Here is a 19,355-nt window from a genome sequence, read left to right as displayed (position 1 = left end):
TTCTCACCCAAATGGACTAGCAAATACTTTTCCCTTTTATTGGTTAACTAATGAAACGTCAAGAGAAAATTGATTTCAACAGTCACAAGAGAAGTCTAAGTTTAAGACTTGTTTTAATCTAAAGGATGTTTGAAATTTCTGATGATACTTGAGAAAAACTGGGCAAATTGACTTCAGTGAAGAATTTACAAAGACATGTGGGCAGAATGCTAATGTACTGAGCTGGAGCTAAGCAGATGCAGACTTCTGATGTCCTGCCTGTCTTTTTCACCTTCAAACTCCAAATCCCCACATCAAAGAACAAGTTATCTAATTTCCCCTTGGACAGTTCCAGAGGCTTTAGTTTAATTGTATTCACTGTGCAGACAGTGCTTTGTGGCTGCATCTCCAGGGAGAACGGTGCCAGACGGTGCATTGCTGTGTGGCTGGGGTGAAGGGGTGGTCAGCCTTTAATCTCCAGGGCATTCCTGAACACCCTTAGCTATGCTAGGGAAGTAGTAGACTCCTCCTACCAACTGTTGTAAAGACTCCCCTTCTCTTCCCCGGACCCAACAAAGCCCCAGCTGTCAGATGACCAGGTCCCTCTCCTGGCCACCAGGTGGCAGGCGGGGCTCTCTGGGCAGCTCCTGTATGGCCAGGCGCGGGCTTGTGTAGCACTGATAGCGGATGTCACTGCAGGCTTGTAGAGACAGCATAATGTAAGCTGCCTGAGGCAAACTTCTGCAGGAGGCGTGCTAGCAGGAGATGTGCTGATTCCAGACGTACCAACTGGAGAGGGAAGGTTCCTAATAGGAGCTTACAAATTTCATCGGTTAATTTTATCATCATCATGGATGCCACATTTTCGTACCTATAAAAATAGTGTGGCACATAACAAGCGGGGAAAAGTCATCGTTGTTTCCCAGAAATTTGAGGCTAGATTTTTAAAATGTATGTATGCATGTACACTCACCTACAAACATACATAAATTCTCACACGCTATAGAGGCAACTTGCCTAGGTGTTCTACTTCGGTCACTGAAAATGTGTTTCAAATTCTATGAGTCAGACGTCCAATATTTATTCTTCAGGTGTCAAACCCTCTACTGCCAAGATCAGCCATGTACTGGTGATAAATCATAGGGTAGTTTGAGATTTTTTGTGAACCCCCAAAAAGATAAGGATTATGTTTGTAAACTGGTCTGTTCCTCAGGGCGTGATACCCTTTGATTGTATTAGATCCGGCTGGGATGTCTTTGATTAAATTATGTTATGATTAGGGCTTTGATTCGACCACATTAGTAGGGTGTAACTCAGGTTAAGTCCCCACCCCCTTGGTGAACTGATATAAACGGACACTCACCCAAGAAGACACACAGAAGAAGATGCATGGAAAAGAAAGAGCACTCCATAGACACAGTGGAGGAGAGAACTTTGATCCTGAGGCCCTGGGAAGAGAGATGAGCCACTTTTCTGACAGGTCACAGCTGAAGACAACAGAGCATCTGAGCTGAGGGAGCCCAGAAAGGAAGGAGCCCTCTGCCAGCCTGCGCTGAGAGGGAAGGCTGAGCCCTCACAGAGATCAGCAAGCATCTTGCTTCAACACCTGGCACCTGACTTTGGTGAGAAACCAGCCTTCAGCTGGACTCTTCAGGGCCTGTAAATATAAGTTTTTACCCCTTTATAAAAGCAAACCAAGTTCTGGTACTTTGCATCAGCACCTCTTTGGCACTAATACGAACCATGTGCCTAAACAGTGTCTGTTTAATTCACTTTTTTACAACCATCCTGTAACAGGAAGGTTTATTATACCCATTATACCAAGGATGTTACTAAGGGTTAGAGTGATGTAGAAACTTGCCCAAGATGGGGAGTGATTGGGTTTTGAACTCAACTGATGCAGTTACGAAATTTGGCTCTAAAATCTGCTAAAGTCTGTGGCTTTCTCAAAAGTTTGACCTCTTGGTGGAATGGCCATGCTGCCCTGTCACATGCTTTGTGTCTCCACTTCTGGAGAGAAACAAAGCATGGTGAAGGAGCAGGTAGCTTTTTAGTGTCTGCAAAATTTAGTGAGTCAGAGTCTGCAATGTTTTAGGGCTAAATATATTATGGGAAATGTTTTGCTCAATGAATGCAAGTAAGCAAATGTTGGGGTCTGCTGGTGGAAGGTGAATGGGAGAAGGGATTTTGAATTGATTCAGGCAATCACAGCAACTATCACTGGATTTAAAATGGAGCTTTTAGGCACTCTAGCCCAAAGTTTTAAACTGGCAGATGCTACAGAAGACAGGTGGAGTGTAGGATGTAGAAAGAGGAAAATGAGAATGATGACTTGATGATGGTAGCTAACATTTACCAAGCACTTCCAACGTGGCAGGTACAGTTGCCAGTGCCTCATAAACATGCATCAAATCCTTAAAACCACTCCATAAGATTGATAATATTATTACTCCAATTTTATAAACAAGGAAAGTAAGAGAGTGAGGCTAAGCAAATTGCCCGAAGACAGAGAGCTGGAAACGATAGGAACCGGACTTCAAATCCAGGCAATTCAGCTCTAGAATCGAGGGCCTTAGCCTCCAGGAGTTATTAGCCCTGGGATTGTATTTGAAAGGTAATACAGAGTTTGCAGGAATCAGTGAGAGGCTTGAAAGACTGAGAGAGACATTTAAGAAAGTGTCATCATTTTTGTGATTTGATTTAGGTTGGACAGCCTTCTACTTAAGTCCCTTCATGAAAGAAATGTCCATTGTTCCGTTTTCTTTTGTTAGCCCCTTCCCCTTACAGCCTTCTCTTTCTAGGATACTTAAAGCCACTCTCTAGAGCAGGGGTTTTTAACCTTTATGTTCCAAATACCCCTTTGCCAGTCAGGTGAAAAACATGGACCCCTTACTAAGTCCACCCTATACTGTGTATGATTTAATAAATAGATCACACCTGCACCAACATGTCCCACAAGAATAATGTTTGTTTGAATTTCAATTCACACTCACAGACCCCTTGTTAAGAACCCATGCTCTAGAGTATTCTGCTGTGTTGCAATCCAGTTAAGGCCCAAAGCTAATCTGTTTGGGTCATAAAAAACAAAGATACTTGGAAAGGACATTTCAGGGTTTCCTTGAAGGCTCTTGTTCTTCTGATATTCCTCTGGGGATAAAAGCTAAACCATCACCCTCATTAACCCAACCCATGTCATCCTGTCTCTTTCCTTCCCCTGGCCCTTCGTCTCTGGTCAGCATTTGTCCCTCCTAGTTTCACCACATCTTTTGCATATTCACCGATAGTGCCATGGATCAGGTCCCCAGAACCCACTGTCTAAACTACTGACATGATGTCCTGAATCTCTATTACGGATGGACCTCTCACTGCCATTGCTGCCAGGAGTATCTTCCTAAAGTGTCAATCTGAGCGCAGCACCCAGCCCTCGTAGTAATTTCAAGAGGTACACATGGTTTACAAAGAAGCAGTCTAAGCTCCTTCACAGGGCTCTCAAGACCTGTCACGACCTGGTCCATGATGACCTCCCCTTCCCAACCTGCTACGCCAGCCCTTCTATGCCAGCCCTTCTACTCCAGCCATATACTCCAGCCATATACTCCAGCCATATACTCCAGCCCTTCTACTCCAACAGCGCCAGGCTGGGTGTAGTTCCCCCAATACATCATGCCTTCCACCATCCTTTCGTTTGGTATGCTTCTGCCTATGTATATGCTGTCAAGTCAGCCTCTACTAATGCCTGCCTTTGTCGCCATTTCTTTTACCCAGAACACACTTTTTTTTTTTTTTTTAATTTATTTAATTCCCCTCCCCTCTCCCAGTTGTCTGTTTTCTGTGTCTTTTTGCTGCGTCTTGTTTCTTTGTCCGCTTCTGTTGTCGTCAGCGGCACGGGAAGTGTGGGCGGCGCCATTCCTGGGCAGGCTGCACTTTCCTTCACGCTGGGTGGCTCTCCTTACGGGTGCACTCCTTGCGCATGGGGCTCCCCTACGCGGGAGACACCCCTGTGTGGCACGGCACTCCTTGCGCGCATCAGCACTGCGCATGGGCCAGCTCCACACGGGTCAAGGAGGCCCGGGATTTGAACCGCGGACCTCCCATGTGGTAGACGGATGCCCTAACCAGGGGGCCAAAGTCCGTTTCCCCAGAACACACTTCTTACCCTCCAACTGTCAGTCCAGATGTTGCATTTCTTTTTTAAACTGTACCCCCGTGGAACTTTCTGGATCCCTTGATGTAGCACTCAAGGTTGTTTTGTATTGTTGGTTTGGGAAGTGATTTTTTTCTGGCTAGACTGTAAGTTTCTGGTAGGCATGGCCTTCTACATCTCCATCACAGAAACTAACCCAGCACCTGTTTTCAACAAGTTCTCTAACAAATAATGTGCTAAATGAGTCACTTCTCTAATTTGTCTGGCAAAGAATTAGCTCTTCCCCATTCTGGTGAATCAGCACTCAGTAGTAACTCATTTTCCAAGAAAAAAAGTCCACTTTTCAAATCTTGCTTCTACCAGTGCCTGCTAATATATCATTCAAATATATTTCTGTCTCTCACGGAGCATGTAGAATCTAAAAGTTGAGAAGATTTAGATTTGCTGTGTTGTTGTAGTGTTAGGGATGTTATATTTAAGGTGTTTATCTGGGGGAGTGAGAAATGCTTTGAAATGATTAATTAAATGCTTTGGTTTTGCAAGAACTGAAGTATATTTGTTGGAGCTATAAAAGACTATGTCTGAATGATTTTGAAGAATTGCATCTAAAACACTCCCATTGTATAATGAATTGATATTTTTGAATGTTGTGAATTTTAATTTGCATGTGATGTTAATGGTCTCATTTGTTACTACTTGAATTTCATTAAAACACTATTGAATAATTGAAATAAATTGTTTGGGTGGTAGGGTAAACAAAGCCATTTTCTCGAAATTCTGTTTCAAGAAGCATTCTTTTTATTTACCCTGGTCTTGTTTAGAGGTGCTTGGAGATGGGCCATATCTGGGCATGCAAGTCAGATGGCTTTCAGAAATAACATTCATACCAGAGTAAAGTATGCCTCAGGCATAATTCTGTAAGTTAACAGCTTTTTCTCTTCCCTCAAGCTCCATTCCCTTGGTAAAGATGGAATTGTGGAGGAGGAAATAAAAAAGAGGAAGATAATAAGCTTTTCTTTTGGTGATTGGCTACAATATGTTCCCTTCCTTTTCCCATGTTCAGTTCTGCGATGTCCCTCCCACCTGCCGGGAACGCATATGTGCCTGCAGACACATACACACACCGAGTATTTCTCAGTTCTAATATTGCTGTTAGTTGGTGGGAATAGGTCTCTATCTGGTGACTGAGGCAAGAAAAGGACAAGTGTCTATCAATCTCCTTCGAAGTGCTGTGTATGCACTATTGCATGTAATATATTATTTAATTTGTACAACAACATTGTGAAGTAAAGATATACCCACTTTTATAGCTGTGGAAGCAAAAGCTCAGAGACAGGAAACACTTGGTCCAAGGGTGTCCCTTGAGCTTGTTACTGAGCTGATTGGAACCCACGACTATAAGCCAGGTTCTCCTGGAGCTCTTCTCACTGTGCCTTACTACCTGTTTCATCACTCCTCAGCTGAAAAATGTGTTCTTGCTGATCTGAACAGGGGGCTCTGTTATCCAGTTTCAGCTCTCAGAGCTCTATTAAGAAAATCTTAAAGAAAGAAAGGTGGGAACACTGAAAAGAAGGATAAGTAGGAATATTTGAGTTGCTTGGGTAGAGGAAGGCATTCCAGCAAAGTACAGGGTTTGAGAAGCATGTGACTGTCTCAACCGCTAGGGACGGCTTCCTGTCTTACAAATACAGGTGTTCCCTAAGCACTTTCAATTTCTAACTTTTACAGGGACATCATCTTAAAAGGAGGGGTCTTCATTTAGCTTAATTCTAACTAATGCCTAGGATAACCATTCCATTGTAACACATGGAATAAAACACACAAAAATAAACATATTACATATAATATTATTTTGTACATATTGTGTGTTATATAAATTATATATATATATATATTATCGTCCAACTGAAAAACAGAGGAAAATCATTGTGACAGAGAATAATGCTGGAAAATGTGGACTGTATTTGTTATCTTCTGTTAATTCACATATCCAGCAATTATTCTCTAAAAACATGGTCTAGTGAACTGCTCTAAGCTTTGAGGAAAAGTTGGTGAATAAAAGAAAATCCTGAACCTCACAAACTTCAGTTCTAAATGAAGAGAATGACGATAGAAAGTAAACAGATAATATAATTTCAGATAGGTACAATTGCTATATAGAAAAAAGAAACAAGGTGAGGGCCTAGAGAGAGGCAGATTGGGGGATGGCTGTAGATGCAGTGGTCATGAGCGGCCTCTGAATACGTTGAACGGATGGCAGAAGGAAGTGAGAAAACAAGACACGTAAGTAAGTCCTCCAGGCAGAGGCAGGAGCTGTTGAGAAGGTCCTGAAGCAGGGACCACGGTATCACTTGGGGGGAAGAGCAAAAGGTTCATTGTGGTTGGAATAAAATAAGGAAGGGAGAGCATGGTAAGAGAAAAATGTGGACTCTTCCTCAGGGTGAGACTAGATGTGGCACCAATTTCCTGAATGTGATGGGAAGCTTTGCAAGGTTCGAGAAGAAGTTTCTGTAGATAGAATAGAATCTAAAATGGCAAGAAGAAAAGGAGAAAAATCAGACAGCGATTGTAACAGGGGTAACGGTTTCAGCTAGAAAATACGGAAGGACTCAGTGATTGGATGCTGTGTGTAAATGAAAGGGAAGAATTAAAGGTGAGTCCTAGATTCTTGACCTGTATAAATTGGAACATTGGGACCTCTGTAATTAAGACCTGAGGGGAAGAAGTTTGAAGAGTAAAATCAAGAGTTAAGTTTCGGACATGTTAACATTAAATTGCATATTTGTCACACCAGTGGAGCTCTCAAGTATTCTGTTAGATATGAGCCCAGGGAATCCAGACTGGAGATTAAAATGAAGGAATGACTTCACTCAATTTAAGGTCCTCAAGATAGAGTGTAAACTACAATGTTAACTATAGTCCATGCTTTGGCAAGTTCCAAAATGTGTTCATCAATGGCAATGAATGGACCACATTAATGAAGAAAGTTGTTAATGTGGGGAAGGGTGAGAGGTGTGGGGAGTGGGCATGTGGGAATAATCTAAGTATCTTTTAAAAATAAATTAAAAAAATATTTTAAAAATAAAAAATAAAGGAATGGAGTTGTAGTATCATTAGCATTTGATGATGAAAATACGAAATGAGAAGAACTTTGGGACTGGGGGATGGTAAGGTAAAGGAGATTAGGTCTGGAGAAGGATGATATGAGCTTTGAAACTGTTATATTTGAGGTTTCTAAGAAACTTCTGAGTGAACAGTTCTACAAGCCTTCTGGTAATACTGGCCTGAGGACCAGGAGAGTTTGGGGTTTGGAATCTACTTCAACCTGTATGCAGTGATAAATATAGAGAGTAAAACAAACAAACAAACAAAAAATGGCCAAAGAGAGATCTCAGGGACTAGATAAACAAAAGAAAGCCTGATAACTAGATGAAGAATTTCTAGGTATTAGGATCAGGCACATCTGAGACCCAAGATAAAAGTGATCCCTGAGAAGGAAAATGAAGGCATGGTCACTAGTTCTGGTATTTAAGAATAGTCAAGTTAGATAGAGTTAAGAGTCACCATTGGATATGGCAACCAGAAGTTGGCTGGGGATTTGACAAAAAAGGAATTTTAGACCTCATCACTTTGAGGAAGTTCTTTGTCTCCCCAAAGGTGCAAATGAAATGGAAATTGGGGGTCAGGTAGAACACTGTCTTTATTCAGCTATTAGATTCAACAGCATAAACTATGACCTAATATGTAGACTTCAGAGATACAGGTGGGATACCCACAACCACAGATTCTGTAGAGTTCGGAGCACTGCAACCCCACAGTAGGCTCCTCAAAGCTTCCCTTGTGAGGGGGTTCGGGTCTTGGCTTCCTATTTGCTTGACTATGTCCATGTTTCATGTTCCTTCACCCTCTCCACTACATAGCCTGGAAGTCTAAAAGCTGGTGAGTGTAGGAGCAGACAAGGGAGCCCTGGGGCTTGGCCGCCTTGCCATAGCCATGGTATTCCACCCAAGGACTGTGCTGGCAAGTGCAGGTCAAATTGGTCCTAAGGAGTGGATGATGAACACGACCCCTAGGGGGCAGCAGAGGCTCTCCAGAGGGGAGAGAGACCAGAAGAGTTGTGGGAAGGTTCACTGAAGGAGACACAAGAGGACAAGCTACACCAGTGTGGAGAAGGGAAGGGAAGTCCAGCAGGGAATTACTTTCGGTGTAATTTTTCTGTAAATCTAAAACTTCTCTAAAGATACTATTTATTATTACAGAATAAAATTTTCTTAAAAAGGAAGTCAATAATAACAGGGGTTGAAAGGTCTGTCCAAAACAAGTGGGCGAGAAACGAGGAGCACTGGGCAGAAGAGGGTCTCAGAAACACCAAGTGCTCTTATTGGTGAATGTTTATTACTCAAGCCATAAGAATGCAGAGATACCATTTTCTGAGGACTTATCCTTTGCCAGGTGTCTGCTATGACCTAGGTAATTTTTTTTTTTTTTGAGATTTATTTTATTTATTCCTCTCCCCTTCCCCCCTGTTATCTGCTGTGTCTATTCGCTGTTTGTTCTTCTGCGTCCGCTTGCGTTATCCTGCAGCACTGGGAAACTGCATCTCTTTTTTTGTTGTATCATCTTGCTGCATCAGTTCTCCGTGTATGCAGCGCCACTCCTGGGTAGGCTGTGTTCTTTTAATGTGGGGCGGCTCTCCTTGCAGGGCACACTCCTTGCGCATGGGGGACCCCTACGCAGGGATGCCCCTAAGTGGCATGGAATTCCTTGCATGTAGGCCAGCTCACCACACGGGTCAGGAGGCCTTGGGGATCGAACCCTGGACCCTCCATATGGTAGGCAGATGCTCTATCAGGTGAGCCATAACTGATTCCCGACCTCGGTAGTGTTTTCAGCACTAGAGACAGATTGTCCTCCAAGATAACTCTTCTCCTTATAGAAGAGCCAGAGATGAACACAAATAATGCCACTCAAGAGTTGTAGGTTTGTTAAGTCTTTGTATGAGCAGCCAAGGGACACCAGGAGGGAAATAATCATATGAGAGGTTACAGGAAAAACCTCAAAGAAAAGGATGGCATAATGGTATGAATCCTGGTTGTAGTGTGTTGTCTCTCCCTCTGATTCCTCTAGATCTTTCCTGAAATAATGCGTCATCTTCTTCCTCATCCAGTCATTCTTTCATTCAGCAGATTTTTATTGAACCCCACCGGTTGCGGCCCCTGTTCTGGGCAGGGAGGAGACCATTGTGGTCCCTGACATCATGGAATTTACAGTGTTTTAGTTGTTGTGAACAAGGCAGACATAGGCAAGGCACTGATTTTGCCCAAATTCATCCCCACTGCCTCTCTCTGCACCCTGCCCTCCTTCTAAGCAGGAAGGAGAAGCTAAGCCTTTCAGTTCTAAGAGGCCCTGTGTGGGGGAGAAAGGAAATAAAAAATCCATGTCCTTTCACGCCATATTGTTCTTATCACATTTGCACTTAACAAATAGTACTTGTGCGATGTGCCACGGTTCTGCCTCACAGGCTAAGTTCAAGCTCCATCATGGCGTACTTCCTTTGCTTTGTAGGAATTTGATCCTAGCCTCACATAGCAGTTGTCACCTTCACCACGATTTTAGTATCTTTAATTGTTTATGGCCATATTCCCCATCGTCATTAAATACTAAGCTCATTGAATTCAGGGACAAGAATATATATTCTTGATGGCAACTATAAAACCAACATTCTGCTAGTTATCCAATAAATTCACAATATATGCCTGAGTATATTCTAGACCTAGTCTTCAATTCCTGCCTCAAAGCTTATCAGCTACATAATCATGGGCAACCTTCAAGACTTTCTGAGCTGTAGTTCTCTTTCAAATAATATCATCAACATTCCCCAGGATTGTGGGACTGTGATTTGGGGCAATGCATAAAAAGCTCTTAGCCTGGCATATATAATAACTCATCCTTCTTCTCTTCCTTCTTCTTTGACTTCCCTTTCATTTTTTTTAAATTGAATTTTATCTTCCATTTTTGTCATTGTTTCAGGAATTTGGGTTATTTTCTTTAATCTAACATTTTAGAATACATACTTTATATTCCATCAACCCAGATGCATGTCCTGGCTTTATTCCTCTCTGCGTGACTTTGAGCAAGTTACCTAACCACTCTATACCTCAGTTTATCTGTAAAATGAGGATAAGAAATAATTATAGTGTTTTTTCAAAATTAAACACCAAACTCCAAGTAGAATATCAATCCTGTGGGCTGTTTTATTGCTCTGCATTATTCACAGAAGAAAATTTTTAAAAAGATAATTTATGTGATTTATCCAAAATCATGTAGCTAGCAAGGGGGTATATTGCTGGGAATCAAACCCATGGTACTTAACTACAAAATTGTTAACTTAATTATCATCCTATGATGACTATTTCAAGCAAGCTAAAGCCAAAGCAATTTAGAAATATTTGGAGAACTATTATATATCTACCTACACGTGTGCATTTGTGTGTATGAGTACTTAGAGATGTGTGATTATCTATATGTGTGCATGTATATTTGACATACAATGCTGTATGCCTGCATGTATGAGCTTATCACATACTGTCATGATAGAGGCCTATATTTCTAGGTACAACTCAAACCCTAGTTCAGTACCTGTTACCTAGAGAGTGCTTAGGAAACATCGGTAAATTGACTACAGAGAAGAACTTCTTAACTTTTTTTTAATATTTCTGTGGACTTCTCCAATTATGAACGTAACACTATCATACTTTCCATTTATTTTGATAGACTTTGGGCAATGTGAAAATTTGCTTAAAAATAGGAAAGCTGGCATATCCATCTGTTGTGATTATGTATGATTATAATAAGCCGTAAAACATTATTCTAAACATAGAAGAAATATAATTCTCCTTATTAAAGTGACATATTAAGACAATATAATGAAGAATACAAGAGAAATATAAAGGCTATCTCTAGTCATAGATTTGGGATTTCAATCTATTCTGGCCAGTACCACAGAGTGGATATGCTTCTTTAGAAGATCATGTAAGAGTGTAACTTTGCAGACCAAACACTTGTCGGGATTTCTTCCCAACCGCAGTGATCATTGCATCCCTCAGCAGATGCCCTAGGGCAGCTGGCATGCCTCCCGCAGCAGGTCCACCAGGGCAGTTGGCATGGCTCCCGCAGCAGGTCCACCAGGGCAGTTGGCATGCTTCCCTCAGCAGGTGCACCAGGAAAGTTAGCATGTCTCCTTCAGCAGGTCCACCAGGGCAGTTGGCATGCTTCCCTCAGCAGGCCCACCAGGAAAGTTAGCATGTCTGCCTCAGCAGGTCCACCAGGAAAGTTGGCATGCCTCCCACAACAGGCCCACCAGGAAAGTCAGCATGTCTCCTTCGGCAGGTCCACCAGGGCAGTTGGCATGCCTCCCTCAGCACGGTGTCTCAACTCTTGAATAAGAATTGTTGAGTAAATTCTGTGCTCAGTGGAAAGGAAAGGCCAAGCATAGGTACTTCCTTGCCTTGATAAATGTCCTCAGTCTCGCTGTCCACAGCTTTATTCATGCAGTTGAGCCCCTGCCATACACCAGGCCCTAAGTGCTTATGAAAAAAAGCAGAAACAGCCCTGCCCTCATGAAGTTTACGGTCAAGGAGAAAGTTGGACAGTGAACCAGCAAGGACACAGATAACTAATAGGGGTCATGAAGGAAGAGAACAGGGCTCCATAGAGAGCAGCAGGGGAGACAGGCTGGTGAAGTGAAAAGGAGAACACCGTCAGTCTCAATATCATTTTCAAGTGCAGCGTAAGGCACAGCAACCTAAGTTAAGGATGTATGGGAACAGAGAGAGAAAAAAATCAAAGATTCATCAACCCACAAGGTTTAATTGAGATTAAACCTGTTATGCCACATGGGAGGACTCATGGTTTGATAAGTATTAGGACCTTGTGGAGAAAATAGAACAAAATATTGACTCTCAGGACCAACTAGGGAAACTCTAATGTATTAATATTAGTACAGAAAATCCTGACAGGTGTGGAAGTCACCTTATTTAGCCCCTCTTAAGAGCAAGCACTTGATATAAATTACCTGAACTCCAATATGCCCAGTTTGCTGATGGGGAAATTTTAGCCCAGAAAGTATGAGTACCGTCTGCTGGCATAACACAATTTATGATTCACCGATGAGGGGGTTTTGCAAAGCCTAAAGCTTGTACAATTTGCAGGACCCTCTTCAAGAAAAAGAAAGCAGAACATGAATGCAGTATGAATACAAAAATCGGGCAAAGGTTCTGCAAGGGGCTGTTGCAGGTGGGGAGGCCCTGGCTCGTCACCAGTTCAGGGTCAATCTGCTTACTTAGAAGAGGACTGAGGTTTGGGCTCTTCAAACCCCAGACTGAGACAACCAAGCTGCAGTGGCAAATTTTAATCAAGGTCAGCACTACAAAGGGACCAGGCTTCTTATCCAGTAGGGTGGCAAGAGCTCAGGAAAGAACAGGGCCTTAAGCCAACAAAATCATTTAAAAAAAAAAAAAAAAGAAAGAATTTGGGAAAACAGCTCATTGCCTGTGCCCCTTGGGCTCTTTAAAGGCAGAACTGAGCCCAGCAAATGGCACAGGTTCTATCTGTAGCCAGCATTTTAGTTAGAAGCACTATGCATCACAGTTAACCAGCCTGGAAACCTCGGGCAAGTCACTTGATTTCCCGTGTTCTCATTTGTTAAGAAAAAAGGATAATCATATAACCTAGTTCCTAAGACTGTTGTGATGATTGAACAAGTAAATTTGGGTATTTAGAATGGCGTCTGGCAAATACACCATTACAGCGTTCAGTAAATGCTGGGTTTTATTATCATTTTAATCCAGTTTGATCTGACTCTGAAGACTTTTCAGTTGTTTATGCACAAAAATGCAAAGAAAAATCCCAGTTGGAAAACTACTGTTCTGTCTGCAGGAAAAATAAATTAACTATTTGGTTTGAAATTCCTCAGTCTTAAGACAGAAGCCAGCAACTTTAATTAATGCTTTACTGAAATGTTTCTTTAGGGTGATCCTGTTCTCCAATGGAACCCTCCCTCTAGTCAACAATTTGTTCCTCCCTGAAAAATTTCCCCCCCTTGGAATACAGTGAATTATATTGCACCTTAGAATTGATTTAAATATCATTATCTTCCTGGGTTTGTATTGATTGTGAAACAAGTAGCAATGTTGAAGGAAAGAACAAAATGAAAAGGCAATGACTTAGGAAAAAAATCACATATGAATACAAGTTCTCATCATAAGTAGGATTAAAATGCATCCTTTGGGATTTCTCTGGAAACCAAATAAAAGGCTTTACTCAATACAAAATTTAACACATTTCCATAATGTGGGTAGGCTGTAATTTATAAAACTATTTTCAAGGGGTTTATTTGTTCTAGTCTTATTTAGCTTTTGCCATTTTCTACAATACTGAAGGGAAAAAAATATTTGTATAGCAACCCTTCAACTTTTTTTTTTTTTTTTTAATAATTTCCTTAGTATAAATTCCTATGACTCCAATTACTGGGTCAATATAGCTTTTTTTTTTTTAATGATTTATTTTATTTCTCTACCCTTCCCTCCCACCCCCCTGAATATTTGTCTGCTTTCTGTGTCCATTTGCTGTGTGTTCTTCTGTGTTTGCATTCTTGTCAGTGGCACCAGGAATCTGTGTCTCTTTTTATTGTGTCATCTTGTTGCATCAGCTCTCTGTGTGTGCACCCCCACTCCTTGGACAGGCTGTAGTTTTTTCACGCAGGGCGGCTCTCCTTATGGGGCACTCTCCTTGCACGTGGGGCTCCCCTACGCAGGGACACCCCATATGGCAAGGCACTCCTTGCGCGCATTAGCACTGCGCATGGGCCAGCTTCACCATGCGTGTCAGGAGGCCCTAGGTTTGAATCTTGGACCTCCCATGTGGTAGGTGGATGCTCTATCCATTGAGCCAAATCTGTTTCCCAGTATAGCTTATTCCTTAATTTTAATGGGATATTTGCATTGTTTCCTCACCTGTCAAATTCTGCTTTCCATTTATTTTATAGAACACAGAGTAACATATTTCCTGGCAGCTTTTCAAATACTTTCACAGCTTAGGTTAATTTCTGACATTATTTTCTGGGGCTATTAATCATGCTCAATTTTAGTTTCTAATCTGAAATCTGGATGAATCAACTTGACATTTCAAGTCTGGACAAAAACTTCTTTTTCATTGTATGGAGACCATAAGATATTCTGGAATGTTTAGTAAACCATGCCAATATATTTATTTATATATAAGCACATAAAGATCTGAGGGATAAAATTGTAATAGGCAATTCCTTTTCAACACTACTTTATAATATTGACTTATTTTAGATTTGGCTTCCTTACTCTTTTCCACAAGGACTTTCCTTTTGCCTTTAGTTAGCAGATCAGTTTGTCTTGGAAGGTTGAACTGGGCTTTCCTCAAGCTCTTTTTAACAGTTTCGATGTACTGCTATATTCTTTTTTGTTTCTGTCTGTCTTCTGATATCATACTGTATCCCACACATCAGCACTGGTTGCCAACTCTTCTCAGTCATGCCTTTTTATTTTTTTATTCTCTGAGTTAATTTAATATTATTTTTTTGTCTTTATTTATTTTTTACTGTCTTCAGCTTTTGTTTTTGTCCTCACTAGGCAGACTCTAGTCAGGAAGGGCAGTCTGTTTTTATGTTACAGGGGCCCTGGAGGTGATTTATTCCACTTGGCTGTTAATGCAGTCAAATTTGACCTTTTAAAAAACAAGTTCATACTGGACTCAAAGCCTAGCACCACGAAAAGAAGGCTGTTTCCTTCCTATATGACCTTTTTGATGTCACAAATGTGTTATCTGGTTGTTTAAAGAGGTTTTTCTTTCAATATAAAAGGAAGGAAAAAGTGAGGTATTAATAAAAGAGCATAGAATTTGGAGATAAAACAAATTCTTGGTTTCTAGTCCCAGTTCTGTGACTTTTTACCTCTGGGGTCTTGGCCAGGTTAGTGAGAATAATAATACTTACATTAAAGAGTTTCTTGAGAGAATTAAAGGGTATAGGAATTATAAAATAATTTTGTAAATGCTATTTAAATGTATATTAGCATTATACCACTGCTTCTTTCTTACCCTTACTACTGGCAGGATTTCAAGTAAGGATGGTCCTAGAAATTATGTGGCAATAAATCTGGAAATAAAAATGCAATGTGCTACATTCTACCTCAACCATTAATCCCAAAGACTTTTTTTTTAATTTCTTTTTTTAAAGAAACTTGAGATTACATAAATATTTCATTAAAAATATGGGGATTCCCCTATGCCCCACCCCCTGCCCTTCCCCCACTTTTCCACATCAGCATCTTTCATTAGTGCGGCACATTCGTTACAGTAGATGAACGCATGTTGAAGGATTGCTGCTAACCATGGGCTATGCTTTACATTATAGTTCACTCTGCCCTGCACAATTCTGTGTGTGTTTCATCCGAACTTTGCCTGGGAACCAAACGCTGAGCTCTAGGCCACCATTTCAGGAACAAACATGGGAAAAGGATTGAATGGGCCCAAAGATATTGCAAGGCTTTGTATTCTTACGAAGAAGAAGTAGAGACAACTTGAGCAAACCAAGACTGAAAACTAAAGTCAAAATCATTATTCCAAAGCCAGGGAGGCAAAGGGAAAGGGAGAGCTAAGAAGTGAAAACTGGCTCCTGAGACATTTCTATCATACATCTCAAATAGGGTAGTGCCTGGAAGTTAATTCCAAAACCTCCATTAAGTAGATTAGGACCTCTGTAATATGGATCTGTAGCTCACAAGGTAAGAAAATGTACATGAAGACGCTGGTCTTGTTTATTCTCTTTCTCTCTTTATTTTCTTGACACCTTCTTAGTCTAGTGATATGAAAGATAATTGAGGGAAATGGTTGGCCAACACACGCAGGCTGTGCTGATTCTGCAAATGAAAGTGACCAAAATCTTCACTGCAGTACTTGTAGGACTTCAGTGCTCTAACTTGTGATATTTCCCATCACTCAATTTAAGAAAGCATCTGTAAGTCACAGGAGCTGGTGATTCCTACAATCAGCATAGCTTCCAGAAAGTGAACAGTGGTGCTGGGTCCATGGGTATGGGGGCCAGTTATCTAAGCTTTTTCCAAGTATGGATTATTGAGAAAATAATGGTTTGTTTTACCCAGTCTGTCTCCCTCTTATTTTCTATAAAAATCTGTGAAGACTATCATACCTTTTGATGCATTATATGTAAGAACAATATTTAAAGGAATTTAAAAACTAGGTAAAAATAAAGTACTTGTTAGTAACCTATATAAAGTATGTGCACACATACTAAACCTAAGTAAGTACTGTGAACTTCAGAAATTCTTAGGAATTCAGCCTTGGTAGAGAAAATTAGGCAACCAAATATTATAGGCAGGATGATTTCAGCATCAAGGTGCAAACCTAAATCAAAGATGAGGAAATTAATCTCACCTAAAAAGACGTTCTGAAGTTCACAAGGCTCTAGGACCAGCAGATTCACGGGCTCAGAGGTACCATTAAGAACCTTCATTGTTCTAGTCTTTCTCTTCCTTCAGTTTTTGTTTCTGGGATGTTGGCATAGCTCCTGTCATGTCGGAAAGATGGTTGTAGCATTGTCAGGTATCACACGCAGACACGAAACCGTCCATAGCATGAGGACGTCATAGTTTCCTGTGTCTTCTTGCTAAGCCATTCTCAGAAATGCCACCCCATTATCACTGGCTGAAACTGATAAGCAAAATGGGGTTGCCGGTATCATCTCAGACCAATCAGCATCCACCTGCTGGAGGTAGGGATGGGACAGCTTGACAGGAAGCATGTGGCTAAATGAAGGAGGTGTGACTACTTTAAACAATGAATACCTGATAGGCCATTCTTCTTGGCTTCAGTGATTCATTGCCTGTCTATCATTTTGCTTATTTTTTACTTACTCCATAAACTCCCTTTCCAAAGTGGCTATTTCACTCTTCCTCTCCTACTTTCACAAACCTCAAATTCTACCTAGGCTACTCAAACTGATTTTCATTCTGACTTTGTTGAGACAGATGGAAAGATCGGTCAATTAGCATGGACTTGTGAACCTTCTCTCCTTCCCATCTAAAAATTTGTCCATAACTTGCTTCCCCTGCTATCCCTTTATTCATTCACGCGTGCATACATTTGTTCAACAAGTGTTATCCCCTGTAACGAGCTAGGCAATGTCGGATGGAACTTGGAAGACAGCAGCGAAGGAAACCTTATTGGCCAGGAAAGACTCTTATCCTTCCACATCATTTACCTCTGTTCATACTGTATTTCTGTTCTCCCATAGAATAAAAAGCAGGTGGGGACAAAGAGGATTTAAATTTGCTTTTTAAGTGGGATGTATCATAATGGTTTAAATTACCGAGTCCATTGAGGAACAAACTCTTATTCATTTACTCCCCAACCTTACTCTCCTGCTTGCTTTAGTTTCCATTTCATGTCGAACTACTAAAATTTACACATAAAACATAAAGGAAGTATCTGGCAGTTTTATTCTATCTCCCTTTCACAGACTTTTTTTTTGTCTTTATTTTTTTAATGTTACAGTAAAAAAATATGAGGTCCCCATATACCCCCCACTCCTCTCACCCCTCTCTTCCCCCCATAACAACAATCTCCTTCATCATCATGAGACATTCATTGCATTTGGTGAATACATCTCTGAGCATCGCTGCACCTCATGGTCAATGGTCCACATTATAGTCTACACTCTCCCCCAGTCCACCCAGTGGGCCATGGGAGGACATACAATTTCCGATAACTGTCCCTGCAGCACCACCCAGGACATCTCCAAGTCCCGAAAATGCCCCCACATCTCATTTCTTCCTCCCATTCCCTACCCCCAGCAGCCACCATGGCCACTTTCTCCACACTCTTCAACTACTAATCACAATAGTTCATGAATAGAATATCAGTAAGTCCACTCTAAACCATACTCTATTCCTCCATCCTGTGGTCCTTGGACCACAGACTTTGCAACTCCTGCACTCTGGTTTATTGGACTTACCCCACTCAGCTAACAGGGAGGTGAAGAAGGTCAACCACCACACCAGGGAGCCAAGAGCACCTACAGCTGAAAGCAGGAGAATTGCATCCAGCATCCATGTGGAATCTAAGCCCCCTCTTGATATAGATGTGGAACTAGCAAGTCCGTAAGCCCCTGATCTACACTGGCGGCATAATTTGCCTGCTCTCTGTGAGCACCTTCAAACGTTTGCCTCAATATGCTGATGGCCCCAAATGTATACTATTACTAGTACATTCAGCAATGTAGCTACTAAAGCTGACCACTTGGATGACTCATCAGCATTTCAAGCCCCATATTCTGAAGGCAAGCTCTTTATTTCCTCCCCCATGCTCCTTCTCCTACATTTTCTTAACTTCGTTAATTGCACCAACCAAAAGAAACTGGGATAGCATTTTAGACTTCTCTCTGTTATGCTCATAATCCAATAAAGCATGTTCACCATCCTCAGATGTTCTTGACACTGCGCTCTACATTTCCTCCAGGTCATTACTGTCCTAAGGCATTATCGCCTCATCTCTCACTGGGCTACTGCAGTAGTATGAGTCTCTCTATTTCTAGTTTGGTTCCTCAAATCCCATAGTAATCTATCTTAGTTTCAGCTTGTTTTTTCCTGGTTTAACAATCCCACAGTAGCATCTCATAACCTACGGCAGAAATTCTTCCAAGATGTAGATTTTCTAGACCTTTCCATCTGCATTACCCACCTTGTGCATATTGTTTCAAACCTTGAAAGCCACTAAACATTTCCCCCATCCATACCATGCTGTAAGCCTCCCCTCTCCCCCATTCATACCATATCTCTTCTGCCTGAAAACCCATCTTCCTAAACGAACTCCTACTCATCGTTTAAGATTTATACTATGCAGCATATTTTTCCTAAAGTTTTTCCTGCCACCCTAGGCTGGGTTATATAGCCCCTTTCTGTATTTATTTCCATCATAGAACTTCCCACATTATTTCAAAAGTACGTGCTTTCATTCCATCGTCCCACTCTTGAGTTTGAATCTATCAATGGCATGGATTTGCATTTGAGTTATCCATGTGTTCCTATCAGTGCATAGGACCAGACACTCAATAAATGGTTTTTGAGTGATTTAAACTAGATTTGTGTTCCAGACACCCAAAGGAGGGAACACAATTTAAAGTTCT

At 41.3% G+C, this 19,355-nt stretch overlaps 1 protein-coding gene across 2 annotated transcripts in view; it reads left to right on the top strand.

The window, feature by feature from the left end:
• The window catches only part of GRM5 (glutamate metabotropic receptor 5), a 548,158-nt gene that overhangs the window by 505,003 nt on the left and 23,800 nt on the right, over positions 1-19,355 (top strand). The gene's annotated exons all lie outside the window — the stretch shown is intronic.

Source organism: Dasypus novemcinctus, chromosome 10 (genome assembly GCF_030445035.2).
Source record: "Dasypus novemcinctus isolate mDasNov1 chromosome 10, mDasNov1.1.hap2, whole genome shotgun sequence".
NCBI lineage: Eukaryota > Metazoa > Chordata > Mammalia > Cingulata > Dasypodidae > Dasypus > Dasypus novemcinctus.
Note: the sequence above shows the minus strand (reverse complement) of the source record. Positions and strands in the feature narration are given on the sequence as shown.